At 42.8% G+C, this 21,792-nt stretch overlaps 1 long non-coding RNA gene across 5 annotated transcripts in view; it reads right to left on the reverse strand.

Moving 5' to 3' along the window:
* The window catches only part of LOC309868153, a 69,240-nt gene that overhangs the window by 37,125 nt on the left and 10,323 nt on the right, over positions 1 to 21,792 (reverse strand). The window contains exon 3 of one of the 5 annotated variants that reach the window (XR_014313535.1): positions 5,003 to 5,777. The exons of 3 other annotated variants lie outside the window; for them this stretch is intronic. This is a non-coding gene — a long non-coding RNA (uncharacterized lncRNA). Of the gene's footprint in view, positions 1 to 5,002; positions 5,778 to 11,628; positions 12,544 to 21,792 lie in introns of those variants that run through there. One more of the 5 variants, XR_014313536.1, reaches the window with a different exon arrangement.

Below are 21,792 nucleotides of genomic sequence, written 5' to 3' on the forward strand. Positions count from 1 at the left end.
CTCTGTGACCTGCACATCTCACCTCTGAAGACTAGGTATTTCTATTCTAACTGTGAGGAGAGAAGGCTGAGTTCTATACAGAAAAGACTAATACAGCATCTTCTGGCTTTCATTCAAAGATGAAACCCTAGAATACTTAGACTTCGTGCCTCAAGAACGACAGTGGCCCATCATCGTTCATATTAATCTCTGCCATTTGTGACCCACCTTATATTTTTCTAGAAGATTCCCCCACATTATTTCCTGTGAATTTATGAAAACTGAAATAAACCAGAAAGGCACATCTGCTGGAGACTGATGTGTAGGAAGATGAAGCTGGTCCCAAATCACATAGCTAAGAGCATTGGTCTACTGATGTCTGTGGTATATTTTTGCCATGAACGTGGTTGTCTTCCCCACACAGTATGGCAGTACTCATCATCACCTTCCTATAGCATTACTGAGAGCCTTGTATGGGCTGCTGCTATGCTAAACCCTTATGTACACCACCTCATTTAATTCCCCCACCAACGTTGCAACATAGAGGTTATTTTTATTAAAAAATGAAGTTCAAAGGGCTTAGGTAACTTACTCAATGTCAGATGCCTGGAAAGTGGCAGAAGCAGGGTTGGAACCTGGCCTGACTCCAGAGCCTGTGTCCTTCATCCCACACAGCCCCCCTTACACCTCATCTAATCAAGTGACAATATTCTTGTCTGTACTCTGGTCCCTCTTAGCCTTCTTTCCTTGGCCAAATAATCAAATTACTTTAGGTTTCCTCATATATTCTGTAATATTACCCTTTAATAATACTACTTCCTGCCCTCTGAAACTTGAGATCAGGAACTCAGAATGAATTGTGCTGAGTTGTTAGTGAATAAGCACTGCATATATATGTATATATTTGTTTTTCTCTTATACGTATATATGCATATATTTCTAGAAACTTAAATTTTCAAAATGAATAACAGATAAATATAAGCATTTTCTTTTGTTCCTTTCACGTATGGGCTTTTATGAAGGTTAAATTTTACTGATAACGTTCTAGATTGTGTGTGCATTAAAATAAGCTTAAAGAAGGAAAGAGAAAGAAGGTGTTAATGATGGGACAGAGCACCAAACTAGTCACTTTAGAAACATTACTCCTTTTAATCTTTACAACAACCCTATGAGATGGATACTGTGCTCTGCATATTATAGATGAGGAAACCAAGGTTCATAGAAATTCAGTCATATGTACGATGACACCGCCTTCAAATTAGTAACTAAGAGATAATGGTTTTTATAAATAAAAAAATTTTTTTATAAACATATAATGTATTATTAGCCCCAGGGGTACAGGTCTGTGAATCGCCAGGTTTACGCACTTCACAGCACTCACCATAGCACATACCCTCCCCAATGTCCATAACCCCACCCCCTTCTCCCAACCCTCCTCCCCCCAGCAACCCTCAGTTTGTTTTGTGACATTAAGAGTCTCTTATGGTTTGTCTCCCTCCCGATCCTATCTTGTTTCATTGATTCTTCTCCTACCCCCCAACCCCCCCACATTGCATCTCCATTTCCTCATATCAGGGAGATCATATTAAGAGATGATTTTTAAAATTAGTCTGCATACCATAGTGTTACATTCTTAAATGGAGCTGGGTTCTGGACGCTGTGTTTGCTGTACTCTTATAGCCAAGATGCTCATGACTTCGGGGGATTTGTGCGTGTGTGATGGAGGTGATGATTTTAGTTTTCCTTTTTCACAGATCAGTCTGTGATGCTCCCTATCATTCTCTGTCCCTCTTTCCACTCTTTCCATTCCCTCCCCAAAGGTAAAGCAAAAATGTTCACCTACAATAATTCTATCTTCTATATTTAAAAAAGGAAGGTGAGGAGAAAAAAAAAAAAAAGGTCATAGGTGACTTCCTTGGACATGTGTGCCTGGCATCCAAGAATCATATTCCGTGAGATGATCCTAAAAGGAAATAAAGGGTCCTCTGAAGCCTGAGGACTTTTCTGATACTATAGATCTTGTTGCAATGACACCCCTCCAGAATCTTCATTTCAGATGCTTAACTGACAGAGCGACCCAGGCATCCCAAGATTGTATTTATTTGTCAGAGAGAAAGAGAGAAAGAAAACAGAAGCAGGGGGAGAGGCAGACAGAGGGAAAAGCAGGCTCCTTGCTACAGAATCTTCAAGAATTCGTCTGTCAGTCACATTCTATCTTGTGAATGGGGGTTTGTACAGTGCCCTCATCCTCTGACTTTTCTGTCTCTTTGCACAAAAGGCTAACTAGCATATAGAACTGACTAGATGACACTTCCTGGGATAGCATGGTGGCCTCTCTGGCTCTGCTACTAACTGGACAAGTTGCTTTAGCTCACTAAGCTTCCAAATGGGTGTCATAATAAAGCCTATAGCGTAGGTTCAATGAGCATAACTCACTGTGTGAGTTAAAGAAATCTTTAGCACAGTGCCAAGCCCTAGGAAGCTTTCAATAAATGATCCTTATCCTGAGAAAACACTAGAAAGTGGTCCCTGGGACATGGGACAGATTGCTTCGGGAACCCTCTAGCCTAATGCACATGCCTGCTGTAAGTAGACTTCTAGCAGTCGGAACCGGCAAGATCTGTGGCAAGCATTCCCCATGTGGGTGCTGGTGAAGGGAAAATCCCAGGGGGTTGAGTTCACATGCATACCTCAGCCTGACCCCCCTTTTCTTGGAGCACAGGACAGTCAGCACTTCCAGAGCAGCCCTGATGACAGACTCAAGCAAGAAGCCCAAGGGCACAGTAGCTGCTGCCTACATAGGGGGCTCAGGGTAAGGAAGGTGAATACCGGGCACCTGGGTGGCTCAGTGGGTTAAGCCGCTGCCTTCGGCTCAGGTCATGATCTCAGGGTCCTGGAATCGAGTCCCGCATCGGACACTCTGCTCAGCAGGGAGCCTGCTTCCTCCTCTCTCTCTCTCTGCCTGCCTCTCTGCCTACTTGTGATCTCTCTCTGTCAAATAAATAAATAAAATCTTAACAAAAAAAAAAAAGGAAGGTGAATACCAGACCATTCCATCATGGCACCTGCTGAGATGAGTGGATTGAAGCCTAATCGTGATTGGAGGCAACAGAGAAGCGTTTGGTTTTTCAGTCAGGTTAGAAAAACCCTAGAGCACAAGTTGACTTTTTAAAAAAGAATTTTGAAATATCTTTCAGCTGTATCATGGATGGAATAAACAGGGCCTCCATCCCCGTGGACAGACAAACTCCAGCATGGGTTTGGTGCCTTTCCCACAAGGCCTGACTGAGCCCAAGAAAATATTCCCAGAACTTCCCTGGGGCCAGTGAGGAGACATTGCCTATGTGGGGGGTGGTGATAGCTGGCTGCCATGCTGGGCAAGCCGGCGCGTGCGGGACAGAGCAGATTGTGTGGCTCCAAAGGTCAGAATAAGAATCCATGTGTTAAAATTACAGGAGGATTTTTTTTACCCTTAACCTAAGAAAGACCTCTGCAAAAGGCCTCTGATTGCAAAAACCCTGATTCCTTCCCAGTGTGCACTCTTTCCATCACCCCACCTGCCTTATTGACCAAGCAAAGCAGCAGGGGAACTAGCAAATGAGGAAGAGTCAGTCTATCAATACAATCTTTGCCCCAATTCAGAGATGTTTGTCTTCACAAATCCTTCTCCTTGGGAAGCCTCGGCATCTCAAGACATCTCATTTCGTAGATTCCTCAGCTTAACTCACCTTCTGGCACTGAAGATCCCTCCTGTATTCCCCAATGCCTAGCTCCAGCATATCAGACAAATGCAAACTTGTATCTTTTGCAATGTAGTATGAACTAGGCAGAAGCCAAAAGCAGGGTTCTAAGAAAAAAAAAGAAACAAAACCAGAAGAGTTTGCTTTGTTGAGTAAGTAAGGAAACGCAGAATGATACCGGAATATAAATCTGCTTAATGGCAGAGAACGAAAGGGAAGAAGCATTAAGCCACAGTCCGAGTTCCAGTCTCGTCAGCCTAACTGAGGGGCCCGATGGAACCTCCCAGTTCCCTTGGAGTGTCCAGCACAAGCCCACTGTTTGTTATAGATCAGCAACTTGCCTCCAAATTCGTGGGAACTCAGGAAGGCTCTTTTTGTCTAGAACAGAAGAAAATTCCAGTGGCTGGTTCTTTCACTCCTTTCCTCTGAGTCTATTGTGGGTCTGTTCTCTTAATCTCCTTACTCCTGAGCCTCAGGAGTAGAATTTCTCTTTAGGAACTGGCCACAAAGGCTTCCTTTTTCCTGAACCCCACCCTGGTCCTGCTAGGCCTCCCAGGAGGGAGGGCAGGATTCCCCCTAACGGAGCACAGTGGAACCTCTGTAATCGTGTACCTTAACGGAGTCCTTGTCATATGCCAGGCGGTATTCTTGAGAACTCTGAGACAGTTGAATCTAAAGGGAGCCCATGAAGAACTGTCTCTTTCCCTGCTTCTGTTCTGGCCAGGACTTATGCCCCTGCCTTATGCGTACCTTATAAAACAGGTAATATATGTCCTCCTCATAAAGTTCAAGACTGAACCATTTCTTTGGAGTCTTCCAGCACAATAGATACCATCTAAGGCCTGACAGGGAAGGTCTTCATAAAAGTTTTCCAAGACCACTGACACATCAAGGCCCCTGCTCCTGGGCATAAGTGACTTAAGAAAGACTGGTAAACATGCGTCTTTGTTCCTGGATTATTGAGGAGACGCTGCATCAGACCCACCATCCTTAATAAATACCCCAGACCCCTAGCAAAGATGAGACTCATTCTCCTTTCCTTTCTGAGTATCCTGGATGGTCTGTCCATATCTACGCTCTGTGTCTTTAATAAACTCTGCTTTCACTTCCTCTCAGCTCACATTTGATTTTCATACTGTGTGAAGCCAAGAACCCTCTTGGCTGATCCTGAGGGGCCCTCACTGGGTCCTTGGTCCCAGCCAGCCTGCATCAGCTTTATGTGCTTGGATTCCGTTAATTCTAACATCCATCTTATAAGCTAAATATTGTACTAACCAACACTTCACACATTAGTAGACCAAAGCACACAGTTAAATCACTTGTACACATTTAGAAAACTGGTAAGTGGGGAAACTAAAAACTTATACCTTACAGTCTGACTTCAGAGGCAATATTTATCTGCAACCCGGGGAAGAGAAAGAAAAGGAAGGAGTGATCCCAAAATGTTTGCTCCTTCACTCCATAGCCCATACAGGTGTGTCCAAGGATGCCATGGTGTCCATATCCTGGAGTAAAACTCTTCCCTCAGGTCGGCAGTGGTCTTCACACTGGGATCTCAGCGCTCTTAGGTATATGCAGAGGCTTTCCAAGATTGATGTAAGTACAGTCAGTTTTGAGGGGACCGATTTCCAGGTCTTCACCCTCCATGCATACTTGCCTAACACGGATCTTCTTGTGAGCTTACCAGTACTAGCCTGGCAGCCTCTCCCTCTCACCTCCCTTCCACACTAGCCCTTCTTCTCATTTGCACCTCTTATCCTTCCCACAGGCTGATAAGGTGCATTACCCCAGGTTAGAAACCTCTAGGGTACAAGCGAGGGCACACTTGGAAAATCTGGAACTGAGAAAGTAGATCACTCTAATGACTGCAGAGCCTGTTCTTTTAGAATTAAAAGGTTTCCAGCTTTGCTTTTGACAAAACACTAGTAGAGCTGATGGATCATTCAAGATCGTTGTTGATGCTTGAGCACGACATGACTGTTGGCATATAATTCAGTAGCACTGGTACAATAAAACTTCTCAGGTAGTTGTGCAAACAAGATTATCCACTGCTTACACCTATTAAAAGAGAAATAGTGTGGAGCTAAATAAAGGAACCCTTTTTAAAATGGAGTGGGGTGGGGTGGGGTGGGGTGGGGTGGGGTGGGGCATCTGGGTGGCTCAGTCAGTTAAGCATCCAACTCTTGGTTTTGGCACTTGTTGTGATCTCCACATCATGAGATCAAGCCTTGTGCCTTGCATGGAGTCTGCTTAAGATGGTCTCTTTCCCTCTTCTTCTGTCCCTCCCCACTGCACAAGTGCTCTCTATCTCCCTCTAAAAACAAAAAACAAAACAACAACAACAACAAAAAAAACACAACTCACCAACTTAGCCAATGGGAAGCCAGCACCATCTGAACTCTGGTCTCAGCCCCTCCCAACTTTTTTTCCTCTACAAAGCTCTTTATCAAGTTCCTCTCCTTTGACTTTGGGACCTGCCTGCGGCTTGCCATAGCTTGCATGTCCTGAATTACAATTCCTGTGTTATTCCTGAATAAACTCATCTCACTGGCAAAATAACTAGGTCTTTTACTTTTAGGGTTAACAATAGGAATATAATTTTATATTCATTTGTAATATTCATCAATGGGTACATAATACCATTCATCCACAGGTATATGGTTAATGTGGAGGAGGGACACTGACTAGAGATGCATTTCCAAAAATTTTTACTTTTTATCTTTAATAATTATCAAAGTTATTTTGATATATTAAACACTAATATTTATTATGCTAATATGTCAACCCAGAAGACTGTTTCATAACACTTACACAGAGGTTCCCAAACTTTCTTTCACAGCACCCTTAAGAAATCAGTAAACTTCCTGTGTCCCCAAACCAAAAGAAATACCTATCTATTCCATCTAATAAATGCTTCGATTCAAACAATAAGTACGTATACCCTAACAACATAGTTGCCTTGAAAGAGGACTTCAACACCCTCTGTGTTGACCTCAAACTTTATAATTGATTAAGTCCCTCTTTTCTCCTTATCTCTTAACTCAGGCAAAAGACCCTGTGGGCAAAGCATTCTTGCTCTGTGGGCAAAACATCCAGTGCTAGGATGGAAACTACCCCCTTAAGCAACAGGATTGCCCCCAAGACAATGATTCAACGGACATCTCTGAGGGCACCTGGGTGGCTCAGTGAGTTAAGCCTCTGCCTTTGGCTCAGGTCATGGTCCCAGGGTCCTGGGATCGAGCCCCACTTCGGACTCGCTGCTTGGCAGGGAGCCTGCTTCCTCCCCTCTCTCTGCCTGCCTCTCTGCCTACTTGTGATCTCTGTCTGTCAAATAAATAAATAAAATCTTTTAAAAAGAAAGAAAGATGCCAAGACTCACAATTAGGTGATCTAATTTGTTTGAGCGTAGTTCCATGTTCTGTCACTGAAGAACTATGTGCGGTGTGGGGCATTCTGCCTATCTCCTCGTGTGTGTGTGTGTGTGTGTGTGTGTGTGTGTGTGTGTTGGGAGGAGATGCAGTGATACTCGGTAACCTCAAATCATCTCTTACATCTCGGCAAAAAGGAGAAGGGGAAAAGGACAATGAAGAAGGAAGGATTATCCTGTATGAATTGTACGTATGTATTGTATGTATTGGCATAAAATTCTTTTCTAGGGAGACAGGACTCTCTTGCAGGCCATCCTCGCCCTGCTTCTCTCCTACTTGCCCCCTGCTCCTCTTTGCCAGTTTGGATTCCACCTCTCCTTCTCAACCTGCTCTGCTCACCCCACCCACACAGCTGTCTCTCACTTCTCTGAACTTCTTTAGTACTCGGGGCCAATGCCATGCAGTTCAGCAATTATGTCAACTAAAACCAAAACAGTCAGTTATTTTCCGGTGAAATGTGTCCATTCCAGAATAGTTGAGAAATTGCGAGGGAGGACATGCAAGCTATAGTACACTATATGCAAGTCTGAGGAGACAAAGGGAAGGTCAGCTTTTATTCGGTTTTGTGAGAGAATGGGAGAGGGTTGTTGTGAACAAAAGTTTTTAAATTTTTTTGAAGATTGTATTTATTTGAGAGAGTGAGAGAGAGCCCGAGTGCAGGGTCAGGGGAGAGGGAGAAGCAGACTCTCTGATGAGCAGGGTGCTTGACATGGGACTCAATGGAGTCAAGTCATGATCCCTGAGCTGAAGGCAGACATTTAAATGACTGAGCCACCCAAGTGCCCTAAACAAAAGTTTTTTAGAGGACAGTTTGAGGTTGGGGTGGTTTCTCATTGGCCACAAGTGGGTCTTAGTGCAATGTTTCTTTCTTTCTCTATAAAATTGTTTACTTATTTACATAATCTGTACACCCAACATGGGGCTCAAATTCATGACCTTGAGAACAAGTGTCACATGTTCTACTGACTGAGCCAGCCAGGGGCCCTGCCTTCTTTTTCTCAAAAGCAGGAAATTAAATTCCTATGTGAAAAGTGTTCACCCTTTTCAAGATAAGAATTTTCTTCCTTCTTCTTGCTGCTTCTGGAAGCTGAGAGGAATGTAAGAGCATGAGCCACCCCCCTTCAGTGCTTTCCAGCTCCATTTTAAGTGAGGTTTCCTCATTTTCACAATTATGTATTATCAGGGTATATTGGTCTCCAGTTGTTTCTTGTTTCCCTCATGTGGCCCCATTGAGGTAATGACTTCTTTAGGGCAGAAGGTCCCTCACCTCCTGTTTCAGGATGTTTGTGAGACACTCAAACTATATCACAAACCATTGAACAAATACTGTCTAAACCGTTGGTTGTCCAAGTCATTATATTTTAATGCGTGCTCCATATTAGGTGTGTGTCTTAGAAAAGTTTCTCTGGAGATGATGGGGTTTGAGAATAAATAGCCACTCAAAGTTATACAAGTGTAATCAGGCGGGGCTATGTCCTGGAAATTCCCCAGTCATTTCATCTTTAATGTGCCCTTCCGTGATGAAAAGCAACGGTAAGGGTTGGGAACGTTCGATACCCAAACTACTCTTGTTCATGTACTTTTATAGACACCAAGAGTGCTCTCCTAGGTAATTCCCTCAATTGTGGTTCATTAACAGCCGTTAACAATCCCCTTCTGGCCTTAATTAATTACCTTGCCTTGGCGTTGAAGAGGGAGAATGGCTGTCAAGGGCATTATTTGCTCAATTACCCAAAAGCCATAGATGATGTGTGGTAATGAATTGGAAGACAGAACACCCAGCCCTTCTCTGATCCCACAGCTGTAAAACCTTGTTCTGCCCTTTAGGGTATAAAACGTCAGCCCTTTGAAAGAGCTTGCATTCACGGCGACCCAAAATGCAACAAGAGGATGTAATATCTTCATTTTCCTTCCAGAAGAAACACTAAAATCTCCCATTAATGATAAGGCTCAGCTTTCTAGATAATTCAGGGACCAGGAGCTGAGGCCTCTTGCTTTTCTTTCATTGTGTACTCTTCCTCATAGCTGACTTTTTGGTCATTTCATAGCTATTTCATAGCTGACTTCGTTGTTAGACCAGTTATACACTCTATGGTATAGACTTCCAATTAGAGGGGCTTCTGTTGTAAAATTACATTTTACTTTTGTTTGCTTTAAAAATCATGTTCTGGGGCGCCTGGGTGGCTCAGTGGGTTAAGCCGCTGCCTTCGGCTCAGGTCATGATCTCAGGGTCCTGGGATGGAGTCCCACATTGGGCTCTCTGCTCAGCAGGGAGCCTGCTTCCTCCTCTCTCTCTCTGCCTGCCTCTCTGACTACTTGTGATCTCTCTCTGTCAAATAAATAAATAAAATCTTAAAAAAAAAATCATGTTCTGTTAGACTTGGGTTTATAACTATTAAAAAATGCTTTTTTCGGGGTGCCTGGGTGGCTGAGTGGGTTAAAGCCTCTGCCTTTGGCTCAGGTCATGATCTCAGGGTCCTGGGATCAAGCCCCACATCAGGCTTTCTGCTCAGCAGGGAGCCTGCTTCCTCTTTTCTCTCTGCCTATCTCTCTGCCTACTTGTGCTCTCTGTCAAATAAATAAATAAAATCTTTTTTAAAATGCTTTTTTCTTTTTTTAAGGAAAGAAGTAGTAATCCTCATCAGGAAAGATAAATCTGACCCTATTTGAGATGGTTGCTAAGGAGATACTTGGTGTCATGTTGGAAATAACAAATCTTCAGGGGCTAAAGAGCTAAGGTGAAGAGAAGCTAGAAGTCAAGTGCCTCTTCCCTAATAGGAAAAAAGGAGATCAAGGCCTTTCCTGTTGATATGCTTGTTTATATGCCAGAGATCTTTCTCTTTTTACTTGAACAAAGAAAATGGAAAGCAAGTCTTTTTTTAATAAATCACAAGTTGTCAATAGTTTGTAACTTCCTTCTATTCTTGTATAACAGATTTTGAACTGACATACGCTTGGGGTCTCAAAATTATTTCAGTTCTGGAGTCAGTGGGGGTGGAAGGGTGGGGTTGGATTCAGCGGTGATTGATAGACAACTTTGAAATCCGCTCCCCTTGAGGGGCCCCTGGCTGGCTCAGTCGGTGAAGCATGCTATTCTTGATCTCAGGGTCTTGACCTCAGGGTGGAGAGTGCAAGCCCCATGCTGGGTGTAGCACTTATTTTAAAAATAAAATCTTAAAAAAAAGAAAGAAAGAAAAAAGAAGAAATGCACACTACCTAAAATGTCCTGAGTATAATTTCTTATTATAAGGAAATCACTGGGTTGTTTTTTTTTTTTTTTTTTTAGATTTATGTATTTATTTGATAGAGAGACAGTGAGAGAAGGGACACAAATGAGGTTGGGAGGTAATGGGAGAAGGAGAAGCAGGATCCCTGCTGAGGAGAGAGCCCGATGTGGGTGTTGCAGGTGGGTCGGGAGGGTGAGGACCGTTAGGCGGAGTGAATCACACTTGGGCAACAGAGAGGCACTGAGGCCGCAGAAGCTGGATCCCGCTGAAGCTTGGTGCAGGCTGGGAGATGCCAGCCAGCTCACAGAAGCCTTGTCCACCCAGACTGGGGGAGAGCTAATCGAGAGCTGAGAAAAAGGCAGCTACTTTGATCAGCCATCTGACAACTCTTAGACTGGCAATGTGGAACTTGTCCTTCTGTGCTGAGGCCTGGGTGTCTACTCCCTGCCCATTCCTTGAGTTTCCCCGACCCTCAGACGCTTATCCTAGTCAATCTGTTGAGACGCACCAGAGACAAACTTTGGTCCGTTTCCTCGCTCTGCCTGTTTTCTCCTTTCGGCTCTGACTCCACCTTGCCGACTCAATCTCCTTTTCCATTCAAAGCCACATCTGGATCTCTCCTCAAAATGGAGATTTCTAGATCATTCCTTTTGGGCATACCTCATTTTTGTATCTTTCATATCTACGTCCCCAAGCAGGTGTATATTGTGGACTTTTTTGTTTTTTTCAGTCCATGACACAAACTTCAAATGCCTTTGCTCACCTATTTGAATGAAAGGTGTTTTGGTTATTTTTGTTTTGTCTTAAAACACAACTGAATGAAAAACTATGTGCCCTTTTGTCCCCACTGTGGTGTAATAAGAAATATATTTGGTCTTTGTCCATGGTTCCTGGCACAAATATCCTAAAACTCGGGATTTCCTCAGCCATAGCTGTGCGTTCTATCATTTATAAGGAGCCCCCCCCTTTTTTTCAAAGATTTTATTTATTAATTTGACAGAGATCACAAGTAAGCAGAGAGGCAGGCAGAAAGAGAGAGAGAGAGAGAGGAGGGGCAGGCTCCCCACCAAGCAGAAAGCCTGATGTAGGGCTCAATCCCAGGACCCTGGGGTCATGACCTGAGCTGAAGGCCAATGCTTTAACCCACTGAGCTACCCAGGCGCCCCTAAAAGGAGCCCCTTTTGAGCCCACCTGAGTTTATGTTAATGGAGTGACTTAGGGTAGGGCCCTGTAACCTCAATATAGGGCTAGCACCAGAAAGAGCAAATAATTAGGGGCTAGAACTTTTGGCCTCACCCACCTACCTCTGGGAAGGAGAAGGGGGGGGCTATAGATGAAGCTCTATAAAAACTCATGAACAGCAAGAGTTGATGAGCTTCCACATTGGATAATACACCCACATGGGGGTGGGTGGCACACCCCAGTTCCCTGGGAATGGAAATTCCTGCATTTGGGGACCCTCTAGACCTCACCCTCTGTAGTTCTTCATTTGGCGGTTTATCTGTATCTTTTATAATATACTTTATAATAAACTGGTAAGCATAAGAAACACAGATAGTAACCTGGCCTTGCAAATGGCAGTTGAAGTAGGAGCAGCCTTGTGGGACCATGGCCTTAACCTGTGGTATCTGACAGTATCTCCAGGTAGGTAGGGTCAGAATTAAGTTAAATTATAGGATACCTAGTCAGTGTCTGCTGAGAATTAGAAAATTCCCTGGTGTTGAACAACACACAATCTGACCCACCAGTCCCTCCCATTTGGTCATTTAGGATCATAAGGTCTCATCCTAAGGGTTCCTCCATCCTTCCTCAGTCATGGTTTGGCACAGTCCTTCTTGAAGTTCTTTCTAGATGAATTTGGAAACTATCAGAGTTCCTCCAGTTCTGATGACTTCATGGTTTCCTCCCTACATCTAATTATCTGCAGCCCATAAATGCTATTAACCATGAAAGCTAAATAATACTTTTCGGATTATTTCTTTTCAAATTTCTGATCCCTGTAGATCACTTTTCTGTATCAGAGGAAACCATGTTGACACTCTCATGGAAAGAATGAAATGTCACCAGGAGCTCCCCAGCCGCCACCCCCTGAGGAGAATGAGTGCTGATCTGCTGGCTGGCATCAAGGCATCAGCCTGGAAGGCTTGCATGGGGCTCCCTCATTCGAGGCTGTAATGAAAACAGACAGACTTTCTGACTTCAGTAAGCATTTGATATCCAGGCAACTTGACTGTAGTATTTTGAAGTGATTTCAGTCTCCCTGTTCATATTTTATTATAGCTCAGCACGTGGCTCAGGTCTGACATAGTCCTGTGTGCACCTCATCCAGATTTTCCCTATAAATCCACCTATTTGCTACTTGCCAAATGATCAGATCTTGTCTTAGTGTGTTTGGGCTACTATAACAAAAATATCAGAAAAATAGTCACTGACATTTATTTCTTACAGTTCTGTAGGCTGGGAAGTCCAAGTTCAAGGTGCTGGCAGAGTAGGTGTCTGGTGAGTCCAATTCTTGGTTCATGAATGACTACATGACAGAGACCTGTCAGTATTATGGACTGAATTGTTTCTCCCCAAGACTCATATGTTGAAACCCTAAACCCTAAGGCCTCAGGATGTGACTGTTTCTGGAGATAAGGCCTTTAAAGAGGCAAGGAAATTAAGATGAGGACTTTACCGTCGCCCCTAATCCAATCTGACTGGTGTCCTTATAGGATACAGAGATTAGGACTCAAGAGAGATACCCGGGTTGCCCATGCCTGAAGGAAGGACCCCGTGAGGATGCAGTGAGGAAGCCGTGATCTCACAATAAGGAGAGAAGATTTGGAGGAGACGAACCCTACTGACACCTTGATCTTGGACATCCAGCCTTGAGAACTGTGAGAACATATATTTCTGTGGTTCATACCCCCAACTTCATGGTACTTTGTGATGGTGGCCCTAGCACACTCATGCAGATGGTAATAGACAATTGCTAATAAGCATTCAAACAAGCAAAACAAGAGACTTCTTTCTGAGTCTAGTGTGAACCAGAAAGAGAATCGCCCAGAGATTTTGCAGTTTCCCCTTGCTTGCAGGGTCTTTGGAAGGAAAGAGCATCCTCCACGAGCTCCCTGAGAAACTGAAGTGGGCCAATTCCTGATCTGGATTACTGATGATACCCAGGGGCCTAGTGGTGAATTATTGCCCATCAGTCCTGGTTTTCACCAGCTGTCGATTAATTACTGTCCATTAATTCTTCCGACTGACCACTTTGACTTTGAAATCTGTCTTGGTTTATGTGAGAAGTTATACGGTCATCATTCTTAGATAAAATTGAGGTACTGTGGCTCTCTACAAGAAATCTCTTCCAGGGGCACCTGGGTGGCTCAGTGGGTTAAAGCCTTGGCCTTTGGCTCAGGTCATGATCCCAGGGTCCTGGGATCAAGCCCCACATCAGGCTCTCTGCTCAGCAGGGAGTCTGCTTCCCCCACTCTTTCTGCCTGCCTCTCAGCCTACTTGTGATCTCTATCTGTCAAATAAGTAAATAAAATCTTTAAGAAATCTCTTCCAGCTGGTATCAGAAGACCAAGCAATAGTTTCCAGGATGATTTGCTAAGGGAGAAAAGGAATCAAATATCAGTGGCTCTATGGCAGGCTCCTACCAAAACACAAAGAGGCAAGCAAGGAAGCAAATAAAAAGCAAGATTTAGCATATTATCATAAGTCTTTGTACCACACATGCCATCAGTCTAGAAACCCTCCACTGCCTCACATCTCTTCCTCCACATTCTTTCAAAGAGTTTCTAAAGGATTTTAGCTTTTGTGATTTCTCCCAGTAAGCCCGCTTTTTAAAGGAATTCAATTTTATGTAGTGCCATCTGCATAAATATATGTGGGGCTAGGGAGGCGATCTCACAGTATCATAGACTTGCTCCCCTCCATTTCCTGCCTCTGCACAGAGTGAAGGAGGATATTTCTCTTTCTTCCGAGTAAACTTGCTGACAGGCAGAGCTAGATGCAAAATGAAATTTTAAAAGAACCGCTGAAAAGAGAGTAGATCCTAGGTGTTTTTACCGCCCGCCCCCATACGCAGCAATTATGTGAGGTGATAGATGTGTTAAATAACCTTAGTGTTGGTAATCGTTCTGCAGTATAGACAGCATCAAATCATCACAGTGTTCACACCTTACACAATGTTATATGTCAATTATGTCTCAATAAAGCCGGACAAAGAAAAGAGCAGCTCTAATGAGGAAATGGTCAGCAAGCAACAGTAGCTCAAGGAAAAATACAATATACAAAATAACAGGGATCTACGGAAGTGGACTCCTCGATGCTATTTTTATTTTCAGCTTTTCAGGTTAACACAGATTGAGTTAATGATGTTTTTCTATAGCTCCCAGGCAATTCAGAAATGGCAGGGCTCAGACTAGCAGAGAAGCACTTCCTACAGATTTGGGAGGGATGAGAAGCAAGGCCTGGCATTTGTGCTGCATCCCCAAGCTGCACATAGAAAGGAAAGCAGTATTATATCAGGGATTTCCCCTTGCACCCTAAGCACATGGCAATTTTCACAGGTCCCCTCCTTGTCAGTTTTGCCAGTTTGAATCAGCTACTTCAATTTCAGTGGCTAACAGGTTTTCTTTTTTAAAATTGAAGTAACCCCAGAGGTTCAATGATGGAAAATGAGCCACATTAGAGTAGGGAATCATTTAAGAAGCCTGAATTCCATTTTACCCCTGGTGTTTATGTTTTCCACGGGAGAGATAAAAAATGCATAGGTTCAGAAAAAGGAAATTTCTGAAACCCTAAAGGGAACGTGTGAGATGTTTCCTGCTGTTAAAGGATCATTAAAGACCAAAAACTCAGCTCAAAGGGAGGTCCACTTTTTGGATGAGTGCTGATTGCTCTTTGTAGATTTCATGTCAACCTTTTTAGGTCAATGAAGATGGGTAGAGACATTTTGAAGTTCCTGCTTTACCTTCTTCTTTAGAAACATTTTCTCAACATATGCCTCTTAGGGAGATACGTATTTTCTCAATATTACTTAATTATTCAAGAACCTGACTCATGGATGCGTCAAGAGCTTCCCCAAGTGGGGTGTGTGTCTGTGCGAGTGTGCATGTTCATGTGCATGTGTGTATGTATATTTTCATGTGCACCCTTTGGTTGACTGTCTAAGCTTTCTAGGTAATTGTCTGCATTGGGTCATAGCGTTCAGACTATAAGCTCCAACAGAACTACTGCTGGGTCTGTTAATGTTGAACTCTATCAATCACTACATGCTACTCAAAGATGAGTAAAAAAGATGAGATGGTGAAAGGGTACAGCACCCTTCCTGAGAAAGGAAATGGAATTTTTTGGTTATTCATGCCATATTATAATCCATCCAAGGCAATTCACGTTGTTATGTTTTATTATTCTATCCAAATATTATGCTATCTGTATTATAGAATTTTTTTCAAAGAAAAGCATTCAAGGTAAATAATATAAATGCATTCAGCCTGATATGAACTATGAAAGCAAAAGTCATAAATGTCTTCCTATCAAGCCCTTGGCCTGCAGACAGTATCTAAACCATGTCAAATATACTATGTATTGTGCTTTTATTGATTTTTTTTTTATCATGGCAAAACACAAAACATAAAATTTACCCTGGTAACTATTTTCAAGCGTACAGGTTAGTAGTGTTAAGAATATTTGCAGTGATCTTCAGAACTTTTTCATCTTGCATAACTGAATCTCTATATCCATTAAACAACGCCCTTTTCTCCATTTCTTAGCTCCTGGTAATCGCCACTCTTCTTTCTGTTTCTAAACATCTGACTGGTTCACATATATCATATGAGTGGAATAATACAATATTTATTTTTTCGTTACTAGCTTCTTTCACTTAGCATAATGTCCTCAAATTTCATCCATGTTGTATCATGACGGGAATACCTTCCTTTCTGAAGGCCGGATAATACCCCATTGTATGTGTAAGTCATGTTTTCTTTATCCATTCCTCTGTTGATGGACATTTGCATTGCTTTCACTTCTTGGCTATTGTGAACAATGCTGCTATAAATACGGGTGTGCAGATATTTCTTCAAGACCCTGCTTTCAATCGTTTTGGATACGTACCCGGAACTAGGATTGCTGGTAGTTGTATTTTCAATTAAAAAAAAAAAAAAAAAAACGGGACACCTGGGTGGCTCAGTTGGTTAAGCAGCTGCCTTCGGCTCAGGTCATGATCCCAGCGTCCTGGGATCGAGTCCCACATCAGGCTCCTTGCTCCGCAGGGAGCCTGCTTCTCCCTCTGACTCTGCCTTCCACTCTGTCTGCCTGTGCTCGCTCTCGCTTGCTCTCTCTCTGACAAATAAATAAATAAAATCTTTAAAAAAAAAAAAACCCACCATACTGTTTTCCATAGTGGTTGAGCCTTTTTGAGGTACCACCAGTACTGTACAAGGGTTCTGATTTCTCCAAATTCTCACCAAGACTTGCTAGTTTCTGTTTATCTGATAGCTATCCTAATGGTGTGAATCTTATGATTTTTCATTCTTTTTTTAAAAAGATTTTATTTGTTTATTTATTTGTTTGCTTGTTTATTTATTTAGAGGTGGCGGGGGAGGGAGAGAGGTGGGTGAGAGAGATCCCAAGCAGACTCTGCTGAGTGTAGAGCCTGATGTGGAAATCAATCCCATGATGCTGAGATAACGACCTAAACCAAAATCAAGACTCAGGTGTTCAACTGACTGAGCCACCCAGGTACCCCAAATCTTACTGATTTTTAACTAACAGGCTACACAATCTCTACTAGGGTCTGTTTTCCTGTCCTCTAATGTTCACTATTGAAATAATTTATGTTTGTTCATTCATTCACTCAGTCTTCTGAGTGAATTCACTCAGCACCTACATTGTGCTAGGGAAAAGGGGATATAAGGACTTTTTAAAAATAGACTTCTTGCATGCCATCAGACAGCTAACAGTTTCATCAAGGACATATCTGTAAATACTTACATCTATAAGTACATTACATTTACATCACATATGTGAGTGATAAATGTCAAAATACATTCAGATAGGGGCGCCTGGGTGGCTCAGTGGGTTAAGCCGCTGCCTTTGGCTCAGGTCATGATCTCAGGGTCCTGGGATCGAGCCCCGCATCGGACTCTCTGCTCAGCAGGGAGCCTGCTTCCTCCTCTCTCGCTGCCTGCCTGCCTACTTGTGATCTCTCTCTCTCTGTCAAATAAATAAATAAATAAAATCTTAAAAAAAAAAATACATTCAGATAAATTGTGACAGAGCACTAAGGAAGGAGTACTTAAGTCCTCCCTGGTGAGAGAACCCCAAGAAGGTGATGGCTGAGTTGATTCTTAAAGTATAAATTTCTTAAGGCAGAGAAGCAGAAGGGGGAGGCCCAGGGTTTTGCATATTAAAAGTACAAAGGAATGGAAGGACATTTAATTTAGGAAACCACAGGATATTTCTCTTGGAGATGGTCAGAGCATAGGATATGCAGTGGAGTGTGACAAAGGCATAAAGGAGTGTGACAAGGCAAATAGTAGAGTTGATGCTAACATGTAGGCAAGAACAAAATGTGAAGCATTGGTATGCCATGTTCCAGAAAGTGTTAATTCCATCATCAGGGAAGTGAGATGGATGGGTGCAGGAAGAGGTGGAGAGGACAAGACTGATGAGGAGGAGGACAACTGGGAAATTTCAGTTGTCCTGAACACAGGCTGAATGAAATAGGGATGTTAGTATAGGCCAGATTCAAAAGATACTTGAGTTGAATATGAACTCTGGTGAACGTGAATGTAGGAGGTGAATATGGGCCCTGACGAGTTGCTTGATGTGGCGTATAATGGAAGGGAAGGCATCTGGGAATACTCAGACTTCTGATTTGTGATGGCCCTAACTGAGATGAGACAAAAGGGTGGGGGCGAGCAGGCTGTTGGTGCTATTGAGGTGCGGGCACTAGGAAGACGAGGAGATGCAGAAGGAGAGCTATTTGTAAGGGTAGCTGGAAATGAGCCTGGAGCTCCAGAATGAGGTCTGAGCCAGAACAATGTAGATTTGGAAGTCACCACAGATAATGAGTGAAGCCCACGGGAGGGAATGACCTCACTCAGCAGACCACACAGCACAGGAGGAGAAGACTGAGGATAAAACTCACGGAAGCCCAGCATTGACAGGATGAGAGAGACCTGTGGAAAGGTCAGAAGAGCCAGAAGGAAAGAGGTCTCAGGTTGGCCAGAGAAGTGACAGATTGACTGAAAACTGTCCAGTGAATTTGGCAGCCAGATTATCGTCACAGTGGCGAGAGCATTCTCAGTGGACTAAAGGCCGTAGGATTCAGACTGCGGTGACTCGAGGGAAGTGAGGAGCTGAAAACCATCAATGTGGAATGCTCTTCAAGGTTTTTATCAAAAGGGGAGGTGGGGTGCCTGGATGGCTCAGTGGGTTGAAGTGTCTGCCTTTGGCTCAGGTCATGATCCCCGGGTCCTGGGATTGAGCCCCACATCAGGCTCTCTGCAGAGTGCCTGTTTCCTCCTCTCTCTCCCTGCCTGCCTCTCTGCTTACTTGTGATTTCTTGTCTGTCAAATAAATAAATAAAATATTTTTTTAAACAAAGGTGGGGGGGGGGGTGGGAAAGGATGAGAGGGTAACTGGAGAGCTGAAAGCACGTTTTCTGTTTTTACTTTTTTTGTTGGCTTTTTTCTGAGATGAGTATGTTTCTAGGCTGGAAGGAAAAACTGGAAATGGAAGAGAAGGGTGAGAAATTGATTTAACAGAATCCTGAAGTGAAAAATTTGCCAGGTTTAAAAGTCCAAGTGGAGACGTTAGCACTGGGCAAGAGGAGGTAAGAACAGCTGTTCTGGGCATGGAGCTGTCCTGTGTAAGGGGAAATCACTCCTTGTTGTACTTGAGAGCAAGTCTTTTAGTACTCAGCCAAGACTAAAAATCGATCAATATCTTTTCTCCATTATTAGAACACCACCACCAATACAAATCCTACTATCTAAATTTCTAACCCTATCCGATTCATTTGAACTCCAACAAAATATTTTGTAAAAAATCACCAAAAACAATAGATGGACTCTCCTAGGTATCGCTCCTTATGATTTCCCGGTAAAACAGGAATCCTGGGTTTCTCCATGACAGGGTTGCTAAGCGACCATGTCACTATCTAACATTATCTATCAAAATGGCCCGACACACAAAATAACCTTACTCTAAGTGCAAACGTAACACCATACTTCATTTTGCTTTCCCCTTCTCCCCCATAAACTTGGCGGTCCTTATGAAAGGGAAAATTTGCCATCAAACCAAGGGATAATTGTTTCCTTAACAGTGAAATTCATTTTAAGGCATTTAGCCCACATTACAAAAATAGTACCTATGTGTGTTCCAGAACAGAAGCCGGGGAAATGCTTGAGTTGTTAGAGTGATTTCATTTAGAAACATTCCCAACCATTGTACATTTGCATCGCGCGTCTGTTGCTAGAGAAAAATAGAAAAGATTTGCCTTAACGAATTATTGATAGAATTTAAGTGTGAACCTTTTTTATGAGCTTGAAGGGACTATTTTCTTGGGCACAGAGCACAAGAGGGTGAGAGAGAAATATAGTATTTATTATTTATGTTTATATTTATTATTAAAATTCCTAAGGATAATGTGCTTTGTGGAACACTCTGAGATTTATAACATTTAATGCTTACCAACTGCCATTTTCTTGGAGAATGGTATTTTAGGGATAGATTTTGATGACTGGGGAATGGAAAGGAAGTTAATATCAGTTAGATACCCACTGGAGCCTGGGAGGCTTGCATACATATTCTCATTTACTTCCCAAACTCTGAAACAGTCATTATCCTTAGCCATTCAATACATCTAGATTTATTAATTTAGGGAGAAAGAGAGAAACCTGATGGAGTCAGTCCCGTGTATATGTGTTAGACCCAAAACAGTGTCTTTTCTTTTCTCCATATTTTTTGCTCGGGCATCCCTTCAACTCTGGGAGACTAAGGGGTCTCCACTACTTGAAAACTGCTATCACTCATCATTCCTCATAACTCATCAGGTCCTGTCTAGTGTAGAACTGTGCTCTAACGAATCGCTTTCTCCTACATGGATTGCCTTTTTACTTCCCTTTTAATACTCGTATTCTTTATCTTTGAAGCCTAGCTGACATTCCATTTTTTTCACCCTTCCCCAGAAGTTCCAGAATTCCTTGATTTCCTGGTGAGCTGAGCTCTAAAACCCTCACTAAGACCAGGAACAAATCAAGCCTATCTTAGCAAATGACAACACATTCTGGAACCATCCGTGGGTCCATGGGTGATACATTAAGTCTTTCTACCAACACTTGACATGCTGGGACTGGAAAACATCATATGAATATAAGACCTTCATACCTGTTAAACCAGGTAATTAACAACTATACAGCATGTTCGTTAAGACAAAGAGGACGGTATGACTCCTAGATCCTGTATAAAGAGCCAATGAGAATGAAATGACCACTGAGGAGTGGTCGCTTCATGAAGTGAAATCTAAAGCTGACATTTTCCTTCTCTGGCCTACCAGATAGAACTCCTGGTAAGAGCACAAAACTCTAGTTACCACTGTTAATTTAAATAAGGAGACCGTTGGACCGAAGTGGCTCTCATGCCTTGGCAGCCTAAGTGAACTTATCCAAGCCTGTAAATGCCGCAAGTTTACAAAGTCAAAACCCAAGAACAACCAATCACAAACAGCCAACTAGGCTATAGCCAATCAATAATTTCCTTGCTTTGTTTTCACCTTTTCTTTATTAAAAGTCTCTCCCTGAGCGCCTGTCGGTGAAACACACCTAACCACTCCCAGTTTGGAACTGCAGGATTCCAATAGACTTTTGTTCAAGTAAAATCTTAAATTATTTAACACGTCTCAGTTTATCTTTTAACACCACTCTAGGAGAACTACGGAATGAATGAAAAGGAAGGAGAAAGTTGGTGAATAGCACCTTGGTTAGATATCGGGATTCTCGTTTATTGGTGATTGGCCTTCAGGTTTCCTACAAGAGATATCTCATTGCCAAATACACTCTCAGTGGTCTCCTCAGCTTGATTGCAATGGCCTCCTCAGTATCTTTTTGTCTCTAATGCAGCACACGAATCACTCACCAGGCATCTCAGGTTGTTGACAATGAACGTGCAATCTATTCCGTCTAGGTAAGGGTTCATAATTCTAATCCCCAAAGTCTCCTTCTTTCACAATACAGGGAAATAGGGTTTGGAACATTAACTAGCTTTCATCTAAAGGTGAATAACTGGCTTCCCAAAGGTTGTGTGGGTGCATGTGTGTGTGCTCATGCACTTCTGGTGTATTTCAAACTGGCATCAGATTGTGTTCCCACATCCACTCTTTGTCTAAGGAAAGGCTGTATGTGTTTGAGGTACAGTTTG

Source organism: Mustela nivalis (assembly GCF_964662115.1).
Source record: "Mustela nivalis genome assembly, chromosome: 6".
Taxonomy (NCBI): Eukaryota; Metazoa; Chordata; class Mammalia; order Carnivora; family Mustelidae; genus Mustela; species Mustela nivalis.